Source organism: Montipora capricornis, unplaced genomic scaffold, assembly GCF_036669925.1.
Source record: "Montipora capricornis isolate CH-2021 unplaced genomic scaffold, ASM3666992v2 scaffold_250, whole genome shotgun sequence".
Taxonomy (NCBI): domain Eukaryota; kingdom Metazoa; phylum Cnidaria; class Anthozoa; order Scleractinia; family Acroporidae; genus Montipora; species Montipora capricornis.
In genome coordinates, this window is record NW_027179999.1 from 1 (window position 1) to 15,922 (window position 15,922).

General features: G+C 44.0%; 33 non-coding genes and 3 pseudogenes across 33 annotated transcripts; all 36 read right to left on the reverse strand.

Moving 5' to 3' along the window:
* Positions 1-187: 187 nt before the first annotated feature.
* Positions 188-306, reverse strand: LOC138035014 (5S ribosomal RNA). Its single transcript, XR_011129357.1, has one exon. It is a non-coding gene; the product is annotated as a 5S ribosomal RNA (ribosomal RNA).
* A 326-nt stretch (positions 307-632) lies between these two features.
* Positions 633-751, reverse strand: LOC138035026 (5S ribosomal RNA). The gene has a single exon (XR_011129368.1). It is a non-coding gene; the product is annotated as a 5S ribosomal RNA (ribosomal RNA).
* Positions 752-1,077: 326 nt separating this feature from the next.
* Positions 1,078-1,195, reverse strand: LOC138035046 (5S ribosomal RNA; annotated as a pseudogene).
* Positions 1,196-1,521: 326 nt separating this feature from the next.
* On the reverse strand, positions 1,522-1,640 carry LOC138035037 (5S ribosomal RNA). Its single transcript, XR_011129379.1, has one exon. It is a non-coding gene; the product is annotated as a 5S ribosomal RNA (ribosomal RNA).
* Positions 1,641-1,966: 326 nt separating this feature from the next.
* Positions 1,967-2,085, reverse strand: LOC138035048 (5S ribosomal RNA). Its single transcript, XR_011129388.1, has one exon. It is a non-coding gene; the product is annotated as a 5S ribosomal RNA (ribosomal RNA).
* Positions 2,086-2,411: 326 nt separating this feature from the next.
* Positions 2,412-2,530, reverse strand: LOC138035051 (5S ribosomal RNA). Its single transcript, XR_011129389.1, has one exon. It is a non-coding gene; the product is annotated as a 5S ribosomal RNA (ribosomal RNA).
* A 326-nt stretch (positions 2,531-2,856) lies between these two features.
* LOC138035015 (5S ribosomal RNA) lies at positions 2,857-2,975 on the reverse strand. Its single transcript, XR_011129358.1, has one exon. It is a non-coding gene; the product is annotated as a 5S ribosomal RNA (ribosomal RNA).
* Positions 2,976-3,301: 326 nt separating this feature from the next.
* On the reverse strand, positions 3,302-3,420 carry LOC138035016 (5S ribosomal RNA). The gene has a single exon (XR_011129359.1). It is a non-coding gene; the product is annotated as a 5S ribosomal RNA (ribosomal RNA).
* A 326-nt stretch (positions 3,421-3,746) lies between these two features.
* Positions 3,747-3,865, reverse strand: LOC138035017 (5S ribosomal RNA). The gene has a single exon (XR_011129360.1). It is a non-coding gene; the product is annotated as a 5S ribosomal RNA (ribosomal RNA).
* Positions 3,866-4,191: 326 nt separating this feature from the next.
* LOC138035019 (5S ribosomal RNA) lies at positions 4,192-4,310 on the reverse strand. The gene has a single exon (XR_011129361.1). It is a non-coding gene; the product is annotated as a 5S ribosomal RNA (ribosomal RNA).
* Positions 4,311-4,636: 326 nt separating this feature from the next.
* LOC138035020 (5S ribosomal RNA) lies at positions 4,637-4,755 on the reverse strand. The gene has a single exon (XR_011129362.1). It is a non-coding gene; the product is annotated as a 5S ribosomal RNA (ribosomal RNA).
* Positions 4,756-5,081: 326 nt separating this feature from the next.
* Positions 5,082-5,200, reverse strand: LOC138035021 (5S ribosomal RNA). The gene has a single exon (XR_011129363.1). It is a non-coding gene; the product is annotated as a 5S ribosomal RNA (ribosomal RNA).
* Positions 5,201-5,526: 326 nt separating this feature from the next.
* Positions 5,527-5,645, reverse strand: LOC138035022 (5S ribosomal RNA). The gene has a single exon (XR_011129364.1). It is a non-coding gene; the product is annotated as a 5S ribosomal RNA (ribosomal RNA).
* Positions 5,646-5,971: 326 nt separating this feature from the next.
* Positions 5,972-6,090, reverse strand: LOC138035023 (5S ribosomal RNA). Its single transcript, XR_011129365.1, has one exon. It is a non-coding gene; the product is annotated as a 5S ribosomal RNA (ribosomal RNA).
* Positions 6,091-6,416: 326 nt separating this feature from the next.
* LOC138035047 (5S ribosomal RNA) lies at positions 6,417-6,534 on the reverse strand (annotated as a pseudogene).
* Positions 6,535-6,858: 324 nt separating this feature from the next.
* LOC138035024 (5S ribosomal RNA) lies at positions 6,859-6,977 on the reverse strand. Its single transcript, XR_011129366.1, has one exon. It is a non-coding gene; the product is annotated as a 5S ribosomal RNA (ribosomal RNA).
* A 326-nt stretch (positions 6,978-7,303) lies between these two features.
* Positions 7,304-7,422, reverse strand: LOC138035025 (5S ribosomal RNA). The gene has a single exon (XR_011129367.1). It is a non-coding gene; the product is annotated as a 5S ribosomal RNA (ribosomal RNA).
* A 326-nt stretch (positions 7,423-7,748) lies between these two features.
* Positions 7,749-7,867, reverse strand: LOC138035027 (5S ribosomal RNA). The gene has a single exon (XR_011129369.1). It is a non-coding gene; the product is annotated as a 5S ribosomal RNA (ribosomal RNA).
* A 326-nt stretch (positions 7,868-8,193) lies between these two features.
* Positions 8,194-8,312, reverse strand: LOC138035028 (5S ribosomal RNA). The gene has a single exon (XR_011129370.1). It is a non-coding gene; the product is annotated as a 5S ribosomal RNA (ribosomal RNA).
* A 326-nt stretch (positions 8,313-8,638) lies between these two features.
* On the reverse strand, positions 8,639-8,757 carry LOC138035029 (5S ribosomal RNA). The gene has a single exon (XR_011129371.1). It is a non-coding gene; the product is annotated as a 5S ribosomal RNA (ribosomal RNA).
* Positions 8,758-9,083: 326 nt separating this feature from the next.
* Positions 9,084-9,202, reverse strand: LOC138035030 (5S ribosomal RNA). The gene has a single exon (XR_011129372.1). It is a non-coding gene; the product is annotated as a 5S ribosomal RNA (ribosomal RNA).
* A 326-nt stretch (positions 9,203-9,528) lies between these two features.
* Positions 9,529-9,646, reverse strand: LOC138035050 (5S ribosomal RNA; annotated as a pseudogene).
* A 326-nt stretch (positions 9,647-9,972) lies between these two features.
* Positions 9,973-10,091, reverse strand: LOC138035031 (5S ribosomal RNA). Its single transcript, XR_011129373.1, has one exon. It is a non-coding gene; the product is annotated as a 5S ribosomal RNA (ribosomal RNA).
* A 326-nt stretch (positions 10,092-10,417) lies between these two features.
* LOC138035032 (5S ribosomal RNA) lies at positions 10,418-10,536 on the reverse strand. Its single transcript, XR_011129374.1, has one exon. It is a non-coding gene; the product is annotated as a 5S ribosomal RNA (ribosomal RNA).
* A 326-nt stretch (positions 10,537-10,862) lies between these two features.
* Positions 10,863-10,981, reverse strand: LOC138035033 (5S ribosomal RNA). The gene has a single exon (XR_011129375.1). It is a non-coding gene; the product is annotated as a 5S ribosomal RNA (ribosomal RNA).
* Positions 10,982-11,307: 326 nt separating this feature from the next.
* LOC138035034 (5S ribosomal RNA) lies at positions 11,308-11,426 on the reverse strand. Its single transcript, XR_011129376.1, has one exon. It is a non-coding gene; the product is annotated as a 5S ribosomal RNA (ribosomal RNA).
* Positions 11,427-11,752: 326 nt separating this feature from the next.
* On the reverse strand, positions 11,753-11,871 carry LOC138035035 (5S ribosomal RNA). The gene has a single exon (XR_011129377.1). It is a non-coding gene; the product is annotated as a 5S ribosomal RNA (ribosomal RNA).
* A 326-nt stretch (positions 11,872-12,197) lies between these two features.
* LOC138035036 (5S ribosomal RNA) lies at positions 12,198-12,316 on the reverse strand. Its single transcript, XR_011129378.1, has one exon. It is a non-coding gene; the product is annotated as a 5S ribosomal RNA (ribosomal RNA).
* A 326-nt stretch (positions 12,317-12,642) lies between these two features.
* On the reverse strand, positions 12,643-12,761 carry LOC138035038 (5S ribosomal RNA). The gene has a single exon (XR_011129380.1). It is a non-coding gene; the product is annotated as a 5S ribosomal RNA (ribosomal RNA).
* A 326-nt stretch (positions 12,762-13,087) lies between these two features.
* LOC138035039 (5S ribosomal RNA) lies at positions 13,088-13,206 on the reverse strand. The gene has a single exon (XR_011129381.1). It is a non-coding gene; the product is annotated as a 5S ribosomal RNA (ribosomal RNA).
* Positions 13,207-13,532: 326 nt separating this feature from the next.
* LOC138035040 (5S ribosomal RNA) lies at positions 13,533-13,651 on the reverse strand. Its single transcript, XR_011129382.1, has one exon. It is a non-coding gene; the product is annotated as a 5S ribosomal RNA (ribosomal RNA).
* Positions 13,652-13,977: 326 nt separating this feature from the next.
* On the reverse strand, positions 13,978-14,096 carry LOC138035041 (5S ribosomal RNA). Its single transcript, XR_011129383.1, has one exon. It is a non-coding gene; the product is annotated as a 5S ribosomal RNA (ribosomal RNA).
* Positions 14,097-14,422: 326 nt separating this feature from the next.
* On the reverse strand, positions 14,423-14,541 carry LOC138035042 (5S ribosomal RNA). The gene has a single exon (XR_011129384.1). It is a non-coding gene; the product is annotated as a 5S ribosomal RNA (ribosomal RNA).
* A 326-nt stretch (positions 14,542-14,867) lies between these two features.
* Positions 14,868-14,986, reverse strand: LOC138035043 (5S ribosomal RNA). Its single transcript, XR_011129385.1, has one exon. It is a non-coding gene; the product is annotated as a 5S ribosomal RNA (ribosomal RNA).
* A 326-nt stretch (positions 14,987-15,312) lies between these two features.
* Positions 15,313-15,431, reverse strand: LOC138035044 (5S ribosomal RNA). The gene has a single exon (XR_011129386.1). It is a non-coding gene; the product is annotated as a 5S ribosomal RNA (ribosomal RNA).
* A 326-nt stretch (positions 15,432-15,757) lies between these two features.
* LOC138035045 (5S ribosomal RNA) lies at positions 15,758-15,876 on the reverse strand. Its single transcript, XR_011129387.1, has one exon. It is a non-coding gene; the product is annotated as a 5S ribosomal RNA (ribosomal RNA).
* Positions 15,877-15,922: the final 46 nt, after the last annotated feature.

A 15,922-nucleotide genomic window follows, 5' to 3' on the forward strand; every position in this document is an offset into this window, starting at 1 on the left:
AAATTCCTTTCAACATCCGGGACTCGAGTAAACAAAGCTTTTCCTCGATTCGATTCCATGGAATGTCATTTTCTAAAGCTTGAATTGTGACGACAAGTTTTACAAGCGCGCGTGCTAATTAGCTCAATGCCCACAGAAAACCAAAGTAAAACAAGTCATATAACGACAAAATGTAGAGTCAAATAGAAGTCTACAACACGAGATATTCCCAAGCGGTCTCCCGTCGAAGTACTACTCTCGCCCTACAGGATTTGACTACGGGGATCGGACGAGACCCGGTTTTTTGCCTGTGGTATGGTCGTAGACGGAAGAAAGCCCGTTCTTGTTGTGTGTTTTGAGCGGGCAAGTTGAACTGAGCAAATAACTGTTTCCTCTGTGATGGTTCTTTAACCCTTCACCGGCAATGGCATTGGTAAAATGCAGAGAGTTAATGTTTCCCGTTCAAAAATTCCTTTCAACATCCGGGACTCGAGTAAACAAAGCTTTTCCTCGATTCGATTCCATGGAATGTCATTTTCTAAAGCTTGAATTGTGACGACAAGTTTTACAAGCGCGCGTGCTAATTAGCTCAATGCCCACAGAAAACCAAAGTAAAACAAGTCATATAACGACAAAATGTAGAGTCAAATAGAAGTCTACAACACGAGATATTCCCAAGCGGTCTCCCGTCGAAGTACTACTCTCGCCCTACAGGATTTGACTACGGGGATCGGACGAGACCCGGTTTTTTGCCTGTGGTATGGTCGTAGACGGAAGAAAGCCCGTTCTTGTTGTGTGTTTTGAGCGGGCAAGTTGAACTGAGCAAATAACTGTTTCCTCTGTGATGGTTCTTTAACCCTTCACCGGCAATGGCATTGGTAAAATGCAGAGAGTTAATGTTTCCCGTTCAAAAATTCCTTTCAACATCCGGGACTCGAGTAAACAAAGCTTTTCCTCGATTCGATTCCATGGAATGTCATTTGCTAAAGCTTGAATTGTGACGACAAGTTTTACAAGCGCGCGTGCTAATTAGCTCAATGCCCACAGAAAACCAAAGTAAAACAAGTCATATAACGACAAAATGTAGAGTCAAATAGAAGTCTACAACACGAGATATTCCCAAGCGGTCTCCCGTCGAAGTACTACTCTCGCCCTACAGGATTTGACTACGGGGATCGGACGAGACCCGGTTTTTGCCTGTGGTATGGTCGTAGACGGAAGAAAGCCCGTTCTTGTTGTGTGTTTTGAGCGGGCAAGTTGAACTGAGCAAATAACTGTTTCCTCTGTGATGGTTCTTTAACCCTTCACCGGCAATGGCATTGGTAAAATGCAGAGAGTTAATGTTTCCCGTTCAAAAATTCCTTTCAACATCCGGGACTCGAGTAAACAAAGCTTTTCCTCGATTCGATTCCATGGAATGTCTTTTGCTAAAGCTTGAATTGTGACGACAAGTTTTACAAGCGCGCGTGCTAATTAGCTCAATGCCCACAGAAAACCAAAGTAAAACAAGTCATATAACGACAAAATGTAGAGTCAAATAGAAGTCTACAACACGAGATATTCCCAAGCGGTCTCCCGTCGAAGTACTACTCTCGCCCTACAGGATTTGACTACGGGGATCGGACGAGACCCGGTTTTTTGCCTGTGGTATGGTCGTAGACGGAAGAAAGCCCGTTCTTCTTGTGTGTTTTGAGCGGGCAAGTTGAACTGAGCAAATAACTGTTTCCTCTGTGATGGTTCTTTAACCCTTCACCGGCAATGGCATTGGTAAAATGCAGAGAGTTAATGTTTCCCGTTCAAAAATTCCTTTCAACATCCGGGACTCGAGTAAACAAAGCTTTTCCTCGATTCGATTCCATGGAATGTCATTTTCTAAAGCTTGAATTGTGACGACAAGTTTTACAAGCGCGCGTGCTAATTAGCTCAATGCCCACAGAAAACCAAAGTAAAACAAGTCATATAACGACAAAATGTAGAGTCAAATAGAAGTCTACAACACGAGATATTCCCAAGCGGTCTCCCGTCGAAGTACTACTCTCGCCCTACAGGATTTGACTACGGGGATCGGACGAGACCCGGTTTTTTGCCTGTGGTATGGTCGTAGACGGAAGAAAGCCCGTTCTTGTTGTGTGTTTTGAGCGGGCAAGTTGAACTGAGCAAATAACTGTTTCCTCTGTGATGGTTCTTTAACCCTTCACCGGCAATGGCATTGGTAAAATGCAGAGAGTTAATGTTTCCCGTTCAAAAATTCCTTTCAACATCCGGGACTCGAGTAAACAAAGCTTTTCCTCGATTCGATTCCATGGAATGTCATTTTCTAAAGCTTGAATTGTGACGACAAGTTTTACAAGCGCGCGTGCTAATTAGCTCAATGCCCACAGAAAACCAAAGTAAAACAAGTCATATAACGACAAAATGTAGAGTCAAATAGAAGTCTACAACACGAGATATTCCCAAGCGGTCTCCCGTCGAAGTACTACTCTCGCCCTACAGGATTTGACTACGGGGATCGGACGAGACCCGGTTTTTTGCCTGTGGTATGGTCGTAGACGGAAGAAAGCCCGTTCTTGTTGTGTGTTTTGAGCGGGCAAGTTGAACTGAGCAAATAACTGTTTCCTCTGTGATGGTTCTTTAACCCTTCACCGGCAATGGCATTGGTAAAATGCAGAGAGTTAATGTTTCCCGTTCAAAAATTCCTTTCAACATCCGGGACTCGAGTAAACAAAGCTTTTCCTCGATTCGATTCCATGGAATGTCATTTGCTAAAGCTTGAATTGTGACGACAAGTTTTACAAGCGCGCGTGCTAATTAGCTCAATGCCCACAGAAAACCAAAGTAAAACAAGTCATATAACGACAAAATGTAGAGTCAAATAGAAGTCTACAACACGAGATATTCCCAAGCGGTCTCCCGTCGAAGTACTACTCTCGCCCTACAGGATTTGACTACGGGGATCGGACGAGACCCGGTTTTTTGCCTGTGGTATGGTCGTAGACGGAAGAAAGCCCGTTCTTGTTGTGTGTTTTGAGCGGGCAAGTTGAACTGAGCAAATAACTGTTTCCTCTGTGATGGTTCTTTAACCCTTCACCGGCAATGGCATTGGTAAAATGCAGAGAGTTAATGTTTCCCGTTCAAAAATTCCTTTCAACATCCGGGACTCGAGTAAACAAAGCTTTTCCTCGATTCGATTCCATGGAATGTCATTTTCTAAAGCTTGAATTGTGACGACAAGTTTTACAAGCGCGCGTGCTAATTAGCTCAATGCCCACAGAAAACCAAAGTAAAACAAGTCATATAACGACAAAATGTAGAGTCAAATAGAAGTCTACAACACGAGATATTCCCAAGCGGTCTCCCGTCGAAGTACTACTCTCGCCCTACAGGATTTGACTACGGGGATCGGACGAGACCCGGTTTTTTGCCTGTGGTATGGTCGTAGACGGAAGAAAGCCCGTTCTTGTTGTGTGTTTTGAGCGGGCAAGTTGAACTGAGCAAATAACTGTTTCCTCTGTGATGGTTCTTTAACCCTTCACCGGCAATGGCATTGGTAAAATGCAGAGAGTTAATGTTTCCCGTTCAAAAATTCCTTTCAACATCCGGGACTCGAGTAAACAAAGCTTTTCCCCGATTCGATTCCATGGAATGTCATTTTCTAAAGCTTGAATTGTGACGACAAGTTTTACAAGCGCGCGTGCTAATTAGCTCAATGCCCACAGAAAACCAAAGTAAAACAAGTCATATAACGACAAAATGTAGAGTCAAATAGAAGTCTACAACACGAGATATTCCCAAGCGGTCTCCCGTCGAAGTACTACTCTCGCCCTACAGGATTTGACTACGGGGATCGGACGAGACCCGGTTTTTTGCCTGTGGTATGGTCGTAGACGGAAGAAAGCCCGTTCTTGTTGTGTGTTTTGAGCGGGCAAGTTGAACTGAGCAAATAACTGTTTCCTCTGTGATGGTTCTTTAACCCTTCACCGGCAATGGCATTGGTAAAATGCAGAGAGTTAATGTTTCCCGTTCAAAAATTCCTTTCAACATCCGGGACTCGAGTAAACAAAGCTTTTCCTCGATTCGATTCCATGGAATGTCATTTTCTAAAGCTTGAATTGTGACGACAAGTTTTACAAGCGCGCGTGCTAATTAGCTCAATGCCCACAGAAAACCAAAGTAAAACAAGTCATATAACGACAAAATGTAGAGTCAAATAGAAGTCTACAACACGAGATATTCCCAAGCGGTCTCCCGTCGAAGTACTACTCTCGCCCTACAGGATTTGACTACGGGGATCGGACGAGACCCGGTTTTTTGCCTGTGGTATGGTCGTAGACGGAAGAAAGCCCGTTCTTGTTGTGTGTTTTGAGCGGGCAAGTTGAACTGAGCAAATAACTGTTTCCTCTGTGATGGTTCTTTAACCCTTCACCGGCAATGGCATTGGTAAAATGCAGAGAGTTAATGTTTCCCGTTCAAAAATTCCTTTCAACATCCGGGACTCGAGTAAACAAAGCTTTTCCTCGATTCGATTCCATGGAATGTCATTTTCTAAAGCTTGAATTGTGACGACAAGTTTTACAAGCGCGCGTGCTAATTAGCTCAATGCCCACAGAAAACCAAAGTAAAACAAGTCATATAACGACAAAATGTAGAGTCAAATAGAAGTCTACAACACGAGATATTCCCAAGCGGTCTCCCGTCGAAGTACTACTCTCGCCCTACAGGATTTGACTACGGGGATCGGACGAGACCCGGTTTTTTGCCTGTGGTATGGTCGTAGACGGAAGAAAGCCCGTTCTTGTTGTGTGTTTTGAGCGGGCAAGTTGAACTGAGCAAATAACTGTTTCCTCTGTGATGGTTCTTTAACCCTTCACCGGCAATGGCATTGGTAAAATGCAGAGAGTTAATGTTTCCCGTTCAAAAATTCCTTTCAACATCCGGGACTCGAGTAAACAAAGCTTTTCCTCGATTCGATTCCATGGAATGTCATTTTCTAAAGCTTGAATTGTGACGACAAGTTTTACAAGCGCGCGTGCTAATTAGCTCAATGCCCACAGAAAACCAAAGTAAAACAAGTCATATAACGACAAAATGTAGAGTCAAATAGAAGTCTACAACACGAGATATTCCCAAGCGGTCTCCCGTCGAAGTACTACTCTCGCCCTACAGGATTTGACTACGGGGATCGGACGAGACCCGGTTTTTTGCCTGTGGTATGGTCGTAGACGGAAGAAAGCCCGTTCTTGTTGTGTGTTTTGAGCGGGCAAGTTGAACTGAGCAAATAACTGTTTCCTCTGTGATGGTTCTTTAACCCTTCACCGGCAATGGCATTGGTAAAATGCAGAGAGTTAATGTTTCCCGTTCAAAAATTCCTTTCAACATCCGGGACTCGAGTAAACAAAGCTTTTCCTCGATTCGATTCCATGGAATGTCATTTTCTAAAGCTTGAATTGTGACGACAAGTTTTACAAGCGCGCGTGCTAATTAGCTCAATGCCCACAGAAAACCAAAGTAAAACAAGTCATATAACGACAAAATGTAGAGTCAAATAGAAGTCTACAACACGAGATATTCCCAAGCGGTCTCCCGTCGAAGTACTACTCTCGCCCTACAGGATTTGACTACGGGGATCGGACGAGACCCGGTTTTTTGCCTGTGGTATGGTCGTAGACGGAAGAAAGCCCGTTCTTGTTGTGTGTTTTGAGCGGGCAAGTTGAACTGAGCAAATAACTGTTTCCTCTGTGATGGTTCTTTAACCCTTCACCGGCAATGGCATTGGTAAAATGCAGAGAGTTAATGTTTCCCGTTCAAAAATTCCTTTCAACATCCGGGACTCGAGTAAACAAAGCTTTTCCTCGATTCGATTCCATGGAATGTCATTTTCTAAAGCTTGAATTGTGACGACAAGTTTTACAAGCGCGCGTGCTAATTAGCTCAATGCCCACAGAAAACCAAAGTAAAACAAGTCATATAACGACAAAATGTAGAGTCAAATAGAAGTCTACAACACGAGATATTCCCAAGCGGTCTCCCGTCGAAGTACTACTCTCGCCCTACAGGATTTGACTACGGGGATCGGACGAGACCCGGTTTTTTGCCTGTGGTATGGTCGTAGACGGAAGAAAGCCCGTTCTTGTTGTGTGTTTTGAGCGGGCAAGTTGAACTGAGCAAATAACTGTTTCCTCTGTGATGGTTCTTTAACCCTTCACCGGCAATGGCATTGGTAAAATGCAGAGAGTTAATGTTTCCCGTTCAAAAATTCCTTTCAACATCCGGGACTCGAGTAAACAAAGCTTTTCCTCGATTCGATTCCATGGAATGTCATTTGCTAAAGCTTGAATTGTGACGACAAGTTTTACAAGCGCGCGTGCTAATTAGCTCAATGCCCACAGAAAACCAAAGTAAAACAAGTCATATAACGACAAAATGTAGAGTCAAATAGAAGTCTACAACACGAGATATTCCCAAGCGGTCTCCCGTCGAAGTACTACTCTCGCCCTACAGGATTTGACTACGGGGATCGGACGAGACCCGGTTTTTGCCTGTGGTATGGTCGTAGACGGAAGAAAGCCCGTTCTTGTTGTGTTTTGAGCGGGCAAGTTGAACTGAGCAAATAACTGTTTCCTCTGTGATGGTTCTTTAACCCTTCACCGGCAATGGCATTGGTAAAATGCAGAGAGTTAATGTTTCCCGTTCAAAAATTCCTTTCAACATCCGGGACTCGAGTAAACAAAGCTTTTCCTCGATTCGATTCCATGGAATGTCATTTGCTAAAGCTTGAATTGTGACGACAAGTTTTACAAGCGCGCGTGCTAATTAGCTCAATGCCCACAGAAAACCAAAGTAAAACAAGTCATATAACGACAAAATGTAGAGTCAAATAGAAGTCTACAACACGAGATATTCCCAAGCGGTCTCCCGTCGAAGTACTACTCTCGCCCTACAGGATTTGACTACGGGGATCGGACGAGACCCGGTTTTTTGCCTGTGGTATGGTCGTAGACGGAAGAAAGCCCGTTCTTGTTGTGTGTTTTGAGCGGGCAAGTTGAACTGAGCAAATAACTGTTTCCTCTGTGATGGTTCTTTAACCCTTCACCGGCAATGGCATTGGTAAAATGCAGAGAGTTAATGTTTCCCGTTCAAAAATTCCTTTCAACATCCGGGACTCGAGTAAACAAAGCTTTTCCTCGATTCGATTCCATGGAATGTCATTTGCTAAAGCTTGAATTGTGACGACAAGTTTTACAAGCGCGCGTGCTAATTAGCTCAATGCCCACAGAAAACCAAAGTAAAACAAGTCATATAACGACAAAATGTAGAGTCAAATAGAAGTCTACAACACGAGATATTCCCAAGCGGTCTCCCGTCGAAGTACTACTCTCGCCCTACAGGATTTGACTACGGGGATCGGACGAGACCCGGTTTTTTGCCTGTGGTATGGTCGTAGACGGAAGAAAGCCCGTTCTTGTTGTGTGTTTTGAGCGGGCAAGTTGAACTGAGCAAATAACTGTTTCCTCTGTGATGGTTCTTTAACCCTTCACCGGCAATGGCATTGGTAAAATGCAGAGAGTTAATGTTTCCCGTTCAAAAATTCCTTTCAACATCCGGGACTCGAGTAAACAAAGCTTTTCCTCGATTCGATTCCATGGAATGTCATTTGCTAAAGCTTGAATTGTGACGACAAGTTTTACAAGCGCGCGTGCTAATTAGCTCAATGCCCACAGAAAACCAAAGTAAAACAAGTCATATAACGACAAAATGTAGAGTCAAATAGAAGTCTACAACACGAGATATTCCCAAGCGGTCTCCCGTCGAAGTACTACTCTCGCCCTACAGGATTTGACTACGGGGATCGGACGAGACCCGGTTTTTTGCCTGTGGTATGGTCGTAGACGGAAGAAAGCCCGTTCTTGTTGTGTGTTTTGAGCGGGCAAGTTGAACTGAGCAAATAACTGTTTCCTCTGTGATGGTTCTTTAACCCTTCACCGGCAATGGCATTGGTAAAATGCAGAGAGTTAATGTTTCCCGTTCAAAAATTCCTTTCAACATCCGGGACTCGAGTAAACAAAGCTTTTCCTCGATTCGATTCCATGGAATGTCATTTGCTAAAGCTTGAATTGTGACGACAAGTTTTACAAGCGCGCGTGCTAATTAGCTCAATGCCCACAGAAAACCAAAGTAAAACAAGTCATATAACGACAAAATGTAGAGTCAAATAGAAGTCTACAACACGAGATATTCCCAAGCGGTCTCCCGTCGAAGTACTACTCTCGCCCTACAGGATTTGACTACGGGGATCGGACGAGACCCGGTTTTTTGCCTGTGGTATGGTCGTAGACGGAAGAAAGCCCGTTCTTGTTGTGTGTTTTGAGCGGGCAAGTTGAACTGAGCAAATAACTGTTTCCTCTGTGATGGTTCTTTAACCCTTCACCGGCAATGGCATTGGTAAAATGCAGAGAGTTAATGTTTCCCGTTCAAAAATTCCTTTCAACATCCGGGACTCGAGTAAACAAAGCTTTTCCTCGATTCGATTCCATGGAATGTCATTTGCTAAAGCTTGAATTGTGACGACAAGTTTTACAAGCGCGCGTGCTAATTAGCTCAATGCCCACAGAAAACCAAAGTAAAACAAGTCATATAACGACAAAATGTAGAGTCAAATAGAAGTCTACAACACGAGATATTCCCAAGCGGTCTCCCGTCGAAGTACTACTCTCGCCCTACAGGATTTGACTACGGGGATCGGACGAGACCCGGTTTTTTGCCTGTGGTATGGTCGTAGACGGAAGAAAGCCCGTTCTTGTTGTGTGTTTTGAGCGGGCAAGTTGAACTGAGCAAATAACTGTTTCCTCTGTGATGGTTCTTTAACCCTTCACCGGCAATGGCATTGGTAAAATGCAGAGAGTTAATGTTTCCCGTTCAAAAATTCCTTTCAACATCCGGGACTCGAGTAAACAAAGCTTTTCCTCGATTCGATTCCATGGAATGTCATTTGCTAAAGCTTGAATTGTGACGACAAGTTTTACAAGCGCGCGTGCTAATTAGCTCAATGCCCACAGAAAACCAAAGTAAAACAAGTCATATAACGACAAAATGTAGAGTCAAATAGAAGTCTACAACACGAGATATTCCCAAGCGGTCTCCCGTCGAAGTACTACTCTCGCCCTACAGGATTTGACTACGGGGATCGGACGAGACCCGGTTTTTTGCCTGTGGTATGGTCGTAGACGGAAGAAAGCCCGTTCTTGTTGTGTGTTTTGAGCGGGCAAGTTGAACTGAGCAAATAACTGTTTCCTCTGTGATGGTTCTTTAACCCTTCACCGGCAATGGCATTGGTAAAATGCAGAGAGTTAATGTTTCCCGTTCAAAAATTCCTTTCAACATCCGGGACTCGAGTAAACAAAGCTTTTCCTCGATTCGATTCCATGGAATGTCATTTGCTAAAGCTTGAATTGTGACGACAAGTTTTACAAGCGCGCGTGCTAATTAGCTCAATGCCCACAGAAAACCAAAGTAAAACAAGTCATATAACGACAAAATGTAGAGTCAAATAGAAGTCTACAACACGAGATATTCCCAAGCGGTCTCCCGTCGAAGTACTACTCTCGCCCTACAGGATTTGACTACGGGGATCGGACGAGACCCGGTTTTTGCCTGTGGTATGGTCGTAGACGGAAGAAAGCCCGTTCTTGTTGTGTGTTTTGAGCGGGCAAGTTGAACTGAGCAAATAACTGTTTCCTCTGTGATGGTTCTTTAACCCTTCACCGGCAATGGCATTGGTAAAATGCAGAGAGTTAATGTTTCCCGTTCAAAAATTCCTTTCAACATCCGGGACTCGAGTAAACAAAGCTTTTCCTCGATTCGATTCCATGGAATGTCATTTGCTAAAGCTTGAATTGTGACGACAAGTTTTACAAGCGCGCGTGCTAATTAGCTCAATGCCCACAGAAAACCAAAGTAAAACAAGTCATATAACGACAAAATGTAGAGTCAAATAGAAGTCTACAACACGAGATATTCCCAAGCGGTCTCCCGTCGAAGTACTACTCTCGCCCTACAGGATTTGACTACGGGGATCGGACGAGACCCGGTTTTTTGCCTGTGGTATGGTCGTAGACGGAAGAAAGCCCGTTCTTGTTGTGTGTTTTGAGCGGGCAAGTTGAACTGAGCAAATAACTGTTTCCTCTGTGATGGTTCTTTAACCCTTCACCGGCAATGGCATTGGTAAAATGCAGAGAGTTAATGTTTCCCGTTCAAAAATTCCTTTCAACATCCGGGACTCGAGTAAACAAAGCTTTTCCTCGATTCGATTCCATGGAATGTCATTTGCTAAAGCTTGAATTGTGACGACAAGTTTTACAAGCGCGCGTGCTAATTAGCTCAATGCCCACAGAAAACCAAAGTAAAACAAGTCATATAACGACAAAATGTAGAGTCAAATAGAAGTCTACAACACGAGATATTCCCAAGCGGTCTCCCGTCGAAGTACTACTCTCGCCCTACAGGATTTGACTACGGGGATCGGACGAGACCCGGTTTTTTGCCTGTGGTATGGTCGTAGACGGAAGAAAGCCCGTTCTTGTTGTGTGTTTTGAGCGGGCAAGTTGAACTGAGCAAATAACTGTTTCCTCTGTGATGGTTCTTTAACCCTTCACCGGCAATGGCATTGGTAAAATGCAGAGAGTTAATGTTTCCCGTTCAAAAATTCCTTTCAACATCCGGGACTCGAGTAAACAAAGCTTTTCCTCGATTCGATTCCATGGAATGTCATTTGCTAAAGCTTGAATTGTGACGACAAGTTTTACAAGCGCGCGTGCTAATTAGCTCAATGCCCACAGAAAACCAAAGTAAAACAAGTCATATAACGACAAAATGTAGAGTCAAATAGAAGTCTACAACACGAGATATTCCCAAGCGGTCTCCCGTCGAAGTACTACTCTCGCCCTACAGGATTTGACTACGGGGATCGGACGAGACCCGGTTTTTTGCCTGTGGTATGGTCGTAGACGGAAGAAAGCCCGTTCTTGTTGTGTGTTTTGAGCGGGCAAGTTGAACTGAGCAAATAACTGTTTCCTCTGTGATGGTTCTTTAACCCTTCACCGGCAATGGCATTGGTAAAATGCAGAGAGTTAATGTTTCCCGTTCAAAAATTCCTTTCAACATCCGGGACTCGAGTAAACAAAGCTTTTCCTCGATTCGATTCCATGGAATGTCATTTGCTAAAGCTTGAATTGTGACGACAAGTTTTACAAGCGCGCGTGCTAATTAGCTCAATGCCCACAGAAAACCAAAGTAAAACAAGTCATATAACGACAAAATGTAGAGTCAAATAGAAGTCTACAACACGAGATATTCCCAAGCGGTCTCCCGTCGAAGTACTACTCTCGCCCTACAGGATTTGACTACGGGGATCGGACGAGACCCGGTTTTTTGCCTGTGGTATGGTCGTAGACGGAAGAAAGCCCGTTCTTGTTGTGTGTTTTGAGCGGGCAAGTTGAACTGAGCAAATAACTGTTTCCTCTGTGATGGTTCTTTAACCCTTCACCGGCAATGGCATTGGTAAAATGCAGAGAGTTAATGTTTCCCGTTCAAAAATTCCTTTCAACATCCGGGACTCGAGTAAACAAAGCTTTTCCTCGATTCGATTCCATGGAATGTCATTTGCTAAAGCTTGAATTGTGACGACAAGTTTTACAAGCGCGCGTGCTAATTAGCTCAATGCCCACAGAAAACCAAAGTAAAACAAGTCATATAACGACAAAATGTAGAGTCAAATAGAAGTCTACAACACGAGATATTCCCAAGCGGTCTCCCGTCGAAGTACTACTCTCGCCCTACAGGATTTGACTACGGGGATCGGACGAGACCCGGTTTTTTGCCTGTGGTATGGTCGTAGACGGAAGAAAGCCCGTTCTTGTTGTGTGTTTTGAGCGGGCAAGTTGAACTGAGCAAATAACTGTTTCCTCTGTGATGGTTCTTTAACCCTTCACCGGCAATGGCATTGGTAAAATGCAGAGAGTTAATGTTTCCCGTTCAAAAATTCCTTTCAACATCCGGGACTCGAGTAAACAAAGCTTTTCCTCGATTCGATTCCATGGAATGTCATTTGCTAAAGCTTGAATTGTGACGACAAGTTTTACAAGCGCGCGTGCTAATTAGCTCAATGCCCACAGAAAACCAAAGTAAAACAAGTCATATAACGACAAAATGTAGAGTCAAATAGAAGTCTACAACACGAGATATTCCCAAGCGGTCTCCCGTCGAAGTACTACTCTCGCCCTACAGGATTTGACTACGGGGATCGGACGAGACCCGGTTTTTTGCCTGTGGTATGGTCGTAGACGGAAGAAAGCCCGTTCTTGTTGTGTGTTTTGAGCGGGCAAGTTGAACTGAGCAAATAACTGTTTCCTCTGTGATGGTTCTTTAACCCTTCACCGGCAATGGCATTGGTAAAATGCAGAGAGTTAATGTTTCCCGTTCAAAAATTCCTTTCAACATCCGGGACTCGAGTAAACAAAGCTTTTCCTCGATTCGATTCCATGGAATGTCATTTGCTAAAGCTTGAATTGTGACGACAAGTTTTACAAGCGCGCGTGCTAATTAGCTCAATGCCCACAGAAAACCAAAGTAAAACAAGTCATATAACGACAAAATGTAGAGTCAAATAGAAGTCTACAACACGAGATATTCCCAAGCGGTCTCCCGTCGAAGTACTACTCTCGCCCTACAGGATTTGACTACGGGGATCGGACGAGACCCGGTTTTTTGCCTGTGGTATGGTCGTAGACGGAAGAAAGCCCGTTCTTGTTGTGTGTTTTGAGCGGGCAAGTTGAACTGAGCAAATAACTGTTTCCTCTGTGATGGTTCTTTAACCCTTCACCGGCAATGGCATTGGTAAAATGCAGAGAGTTAATGTTTCCCGTTCAAAAATTCCTTTCAACATCCGGGACTCGAGTAAACAAAGCTTTTCCTCGATTCGATTCCATGGAATGTCATTTGCTAAAGCTTGAATTGTGACGACAAGTTTTACAAGCGCGCGTGCTAATTAGCTCAATGCCCACAGAAAACCAAAGTAAAACAAGTCATATAACGACAAAATGTAGAGTCAAATAGAAGTCTACAACACGAGATATTCCCAAGCGGTCTCCCGTCGAAGTACTACTCTCGCCCTACAGGATTTGACTACGGGGATCGGACGAGACCCGGTTTTTTGCCTGTGGTATGGTCGTAGACGGAAGAAAGCCCGTTCTTGTGGTGTGTTTTGAGCGGGCAAGTTGAACTGAGCAAATAACTGTTTCCTCTGTGATGGTTCTTTAACCCTTCACCGGCAATGGCATTGGTAAAATGCAGAGAGTTAATGTTTCCCGTTCAAAAATTCCTTTCAACATCCGGGACTCGAGTAAACAAAGCTTTTCCTCGATTCGATTCCATGGAATGTCATTTGCTAAAGCTTGAATTGTGACGACAAGTTTTACAAGCGCGCGTGCTAATTAGCTCAATGCCCACAGAAAACCAAAGTAAAACAAGTCATATAACGACAAAATGTAGAGTCAAATAGAAGTCTACAACACGAGATATTCCCAAGCGGTCTCCCGTCGAAGTACTACTCTCGCCCTACAGGATTTGACTACGGGGATCGGACGAGACCCGGTTTTTTGCCTGTGGTATGGTCGTAGACGGAAGAAAGCCCGTTCTTGTTGTGTGTTTTGAGCGGGCAAGTTGAACTGAGCAAATAACTGTTTCCTCTGTGATGGTTCTTTAACCCTTCACCGGCAATGGCATTGGTAAAATGCAGAGAGTTAATGTTTCCCGTTCAAAAATTCCTTTCAACATCCGGGACTCGAGTAAACAAAGCTTTTCCTCGATTCGATTCCATGGAATGTCATTTGCTAAAGCTTGAATTGTGACGACAAGTTTTACAAGCGCGCGTGCTAATTAGCTCAATGCCCACAGAAAACCAAAGTAAAACAAGTCATATAACGACAAAATGTAGAGTCAAATAGAAGTCTACAACACGAGATATTCCCAAGCGGTCTCCCGTCGAAGTACTACTCTCGCCCTACAGGATTTGACTACGGGGATCGGACGAGACCCGGTTTTTTGCCTGTGGTATGGTCGTAGACGGAAGAAAGCCCGTTCTTGTTGTGTGTTTTGAGCGGGCAAGTTGAACTGAGCAAATAACTGTTTCCTCTGTGATGGTTCTTTAACCCTTCACCGGCAATGGCATTGGTAAAATGCAGAGAGTTAATGTTTCCCGTTCAAAAATTCCTTTCAACATCCGGGACTCGAGTAAACAAAGCTTTTCCTCGATTCGATTCCATGGAATGTCATTTGCTAAAGCTTGAATTGTGACGACAAGTTTTACAAGCGCGCGTGCTAATTAGCTCAATGCCCACAGAAAACCAAAGTAAAACAAGTCATATAACGACAAAATGTAGAGTCAAATAGAAGTCTACAACACGAGATATTCCCAAGCGGTCTCCCGTCGAAGTACTACTCTCGCCCTACAGGATTTGACTACGGGGATCGGACGAGACCCGGTTTTTTGCCTGTGGTATGGTCGTAGACGGAAGAAAGCCCGTTCTTGTTGTGTGTTTTGAGCGGGCAAGTTGAACTGAGCAAATAACTGTTTCCTCTGTGATGGTTCTTTAACCCTTCACCGGCAATGGCATTGGTAAAATGCAGAGAGTTAATGTTTCCCGTTCAAAAATTCCTTTCAACATCCGGGACTCGAGTAAACAAAGCTTTTCCTCGATTCGATTCCATGGAATGTCATTTGCTAAAGCTTGAATTGTGACGACAAGTTTTACAAGCGCGCGTGCTAATTAGCTCAATGCCCACAGAAAACCAAAGTAAAACAAGTCATATAACGACAAAATGTAGAGTCAAATAGAAGTCTACAACACGAGATATTCCCAAGCGGTCTCCCGTCGAAGTACTACTCTCGCCCTACAGGATTTGACTACGGGGATCGGACGAGACCCGGTTTTTTGCCTGTGGTATGGTCGTAGACGGAAGAAAGCCCGTTCTTGTTGTGTGTTTTGAGCGGGCAAGTTGAACTGAGCAAATAACTGTTTCCTCTGTGATGGTTCTTTAACCCTTCACCGGCAATGGCATTGGTAAAATGCAGAGAGTTAATGTTTCCCGTTCAAAAATTCCTTTCAACATCCGGGACTCGAGTAAACAAAGCTTTTCCTCGATTCGATTCCATGGAATGTCATTTGCTAAAGCTTGAATTGTGACGACAAGTTTTACAAGCGCGCGTGCTAATTAGCTCAATGCCCACAGAAAACCAAAGTAAAACAAGTCATATAACGACAAAATGTAGAGTCAAATAGAAGTCTACAACACGAGATATTCCCAAGCGGTCTCCCGTCGAAGTACTACTCTCGCCCTACAGGATTTGACTACGGGGATCGGACGAGACCCGGTTTTTTGCCTGTGGTATGGTCGTAGACGGAAGAAAGCCCGTTCTTGTTGTGTGTTTTGAGCGGGCAAGTTGAACTGAGCAAATAACTGTTTCCTCTGTGATGGTTCTTTAACCCTTCACCGGCAATGGCATTGGTAAAATGCAGAGAGTTAATGTTTCCCGTTCAAAAATTCCTTTCAACATCCGGGACTCGAGTAAACAAAGCTTTTCCTCGATTCGATTCCATGGAATGTCATTTGCTAAAGCTTGAATTGTGACGACAAGTTTTACAAGCGCGCGTGCTAATTAGCTCAATGCCCACAGAAAACCAAAGTAAAACAAGTCATATAACGACAAAATGTAGAGTCAAATAGAAGTCTACAACACGAGATATTCCCAAGCGGTCTCCCGTCGAAGTACTACTCTCGCCCTACAGGATTTGACTACGGGGATCGGACGAGACCCGGTTTTTTGCCTGTGGTATGGTCGTAGACGGAAGAAAGCCCGTTCTTGTTGTGTGTTTTGAGCGGGCAAGTTGAA